Source organism: Brassica napus, unplaced genomic scaffold, assembly GCF_020379485.1.
Source record: "Brassica napus cultivar Da-Ae unplaced genomic scaffold, Da-Ae ScsIHWf_1099;HRSCAF=1564, whole genome shotgun sequence".
Classification (NCBI taxonomy): Eukaryota; Viridiplantae; Streptophyta; class Magnoliopsida; order Brassicales; family Brassicaceae; genus Brassica; species Brassica napus.
Genome location: NW_026014522.1, coordinates 90,001 through 93,209, shown reverse-complemented (window position 1 = coordinate 93,209; position 3,209 = coordinate 90,001). Strand labels below are relative to the sequence as shown.

General features: G+C 49.6%; 1 non-coding gene across 1 annotated transcript; it reads left to right on the top strand.

Annotated features, from left to right (window-relative positions):
* The first annotated feature begins 566 nt into the window (after positions 1-566).
* LOC125595928 lies at positions 567-716 on the top strand. Its single transcript, XR_007330722.1, has one exon. It is a non-coding gene; the product is annotated as a 5.8S ribosomal RNA (ribosomal RNA).
* Positions 717-3,209: the final 2,493 nt, after the last annotated feature.

Here is a 3,209-nt window from a genome sequence, read left to right as displayed (position 1 = left end):
TTCGCCGACATGCTCGGGTAATCTTTGAAATTTCATCGTGATGGGGATAGATCATTGCAATTGTTGGTCTGCAACGAGGAATTCCTAGTAAGCGCGAGTCATCAGCTCACGTTAACTATGTACCTGCCCTTTGTACACACCGCCCGTCGCTCCTACCGATTGAATGATCCGGTGAAGTGTTCGGATCACGGCGACATGGGTGGTTTGCCGTCTGCAACGTCGCGAGAAGTCCACTAAACCTTCATTTAGAGGAAGGAGAAGTCGTAACAAGGTTTCCGTAGGTCAACATGCGGAAGGATCATTCTCGTACCCTGGAAACAGAACGACCTGAGAACGATGAAACATCACTCTCGGTAGGCCGGTTTCTTACTGTGCCTGCCGATTCCGTGGTTATGCGTTCATCCATGCCCAAGACTTCAGTTTTGGTTGGATCATACGCATAGATTCCGGATATCACCAAACCCCAGCACGAAAAGTGTCAAGGAAAATGCAACTAAATAACCTGCTTTCGCCAACCCGGAGACGGTGTTTGTTCGGAAGCAGTGCTGCAATGTAAAGTCTAAAACGACTCTCGACAATGGATATCTCGGCTCTCGCATCGATGAAGAACGTAGCAAGTACTTAGTGTGAATTTCAAAATCCCGTGAACCATCGAGTCTTTGAACGCAAGTTGCGCCCCAAGCCTTCTGGCCGAGGGCACGTCTGCCTGGGTGTCACAAATCGTCGTCCCCCCATCCTCTCAAGGATATGGGACGAAAGCTGATCTCCCGTGTGTTACTGCACGCGGTTTGCCAAAATCCGAGCTAAGGATGCCAGGAGCGTCTTGACATGCGGTGGTGAATTCAATTCTCGTCATATATGCAGACGTTCCGGTCCAAAAACTCTTGATGACCCAAAGTCCTCAACACGACCCCTGGTCAGGCGGGATCTCCCGCTGAGTTTAAGCATATCAATAAGCGGAGGAAAAGAAACTAACAAGGATTCCCTTAGTAACGGCGAGCGCACCGGGAAGACCACAACTTGAAAATCGGACGTCTTTGGCGTTCGAATTGTAGTCTGGAGAAGTGTCCTCAGCGACGGACCGGGCCCAAGTTCCCTGGAAAGGGGCGCCAGAGAGAGTGAGAGCCCCGTCGTGCCCGGACCCTGTCGCACCACGAGGTGCTGTTTACGAGTCGGGTTGTTTGGGAAAGCAGCCCCAATCGGGTGGTAAATTCCATCCAGGGCTAAATATGGGCGAGAGACCAATAGCGAACAAGTACCGCGAGGTAAAGATGAAAAAATCTTTGAAATGAGAGTCAAAGAGTGCTTGAAATTATCGGGAGAGAAGCGGATGGGGGCCAGCGATTCATCCCGGTCGGATGCGGAACGGAGCAATCCGGTCCGCTGATCGATTCGGGCCATGGACCGATGCGGATTAAGGTGGTGACCTAAGCCCGGGCTTTTGTTACGCCCGCGGAGACGTCGCTGCCTTAATCGTAGTCTGCAGCACCCGCCTCACGGCATGCCTCGGCATCTGCATGCTCAGGGCGTCGGCCTGTGGGCTCCCCATTCGACCCGTCTTGAAACACGGACCAAGGAGTCTTACATGTGTGCGAGTCAACGGGTGATTGGCTGGATCTCTTACGGGTGCACAGCCGACCGAGATAGGATCGTTGGGACGAGCCATGGTGCGGAGAGACGCACCAGTCAGGTCATTAGACCAGTAGACAAGTGTATCATGGCTCAGACATAGGGTTAAGGGCATCAAAGTGCTGAGACTTAACCAGGGTGAAGAAAGAATGAGTTTAATAGAGCTGGACGAGTGATGTGGGTGCTGGACGGGACAGTGGCTGAGCATGGGCAGCTCAGGGAAGCTCAATGGGAGATCAGTCTGTATGCATCAGCTCGTGGAGCTATAAGGACTAGCTCACTCAGCTGGGACCAGCTAGCAGTCAGCTCAACTCAGCTGGGCCGAGTGTTCATATCCAGGACGGTTGGGGCGATTACAAGGATGGTTATGGTGGTTCGGTTAGATGGTGCAGCCACGGTATGGACGGTCAGTTAAAAGGCTTGGCTTTGGCTTCAGGATAGAGAACCGACAGGGACAGGAGCAGTTGGAGGCAGTTGAGGACCGGTTGGGGGCAGTTATTGCCGAACGGTTGCAAGGGAGAGAGAGACACCTTTTCGGTTACAACTCCCACCCCTTCGGCCCCATGGTAGTTCCGACTCCCTCTCTCTATAAATACAGAGCCCTGGATCCAGAATTTGACACAGAATTCTTGAGGGGAACCTCTGCAAAAATCGTGAGAGACAAACCCCAAAAAGAGAAGAGAGAACCGGCGATCCAAGGAGAGAACCAGCGAGAGGCTTGGCTGTTCCAGTTGAAACCGGATCGTGGGAAGCAAGGCCTGAGGAGATGGATACCAAACAGAGAGACAGAGAGAAGGACAAAGAGAAGGAGATGGCGCCAGGGGAGAGAACGCCTAAGGTCAGTGGTGTGGACGGCAAGCGTTCGGCCCTAGCCTACGTCTACTCTCTCTCTATCTCTTTAGATTTGCTTGTCCTATCAGATTTTTGTGTTCGTTTGTTCAGTTCATACAGGGAATACTGAACCAATGCCCTGGCCGGTTCAGTATCCAAGTCCTTGGCCTTTGGCCGGACTGTTCATGGTCAGATTTGGATGTTCTAGTGTGTTTCGTTGGAAACTGTTTATGGGAATCTCTTATTTGGGATTTATCAGGGATTATCATGAATTTTAATTAGTTTTGGGAATTTATTTGAGTATATTGGTTTGGACATGATATAGATTCTAAGTAGCCGAACGATGCTTATCTAGACTTGATGTTAGGATATCGGCTTTTATGAATGTGCATTGTGTCTTGTGTAGTTTCAGGATCGGACATGGACCGTGGTAAGGGAAAGGCACCGTGAAGACTCATGCCACGGGAAGATGTGTGGTGAATGGGTCATTGTAGATAGGTGTAAAATACTGATAGCCTATTGTGCAACTTGTGAACTTTTGTTAGACTAAGTGTGTATAACTTATTAGGACGAACCTAAGAATGATGTATGAATCACAGTTTATATTTGTACAATTGATTTCCCCCTTATGTTTCCTTGTTTAGATTTATTGTATTGAACCTCTGTTGAATTGAATTGAATCTAGAAAGATAAGACTTAAAACTTGGTTCACTCGGACTTAGATTGAAAGGTTAAGGCCGCAGATCAGT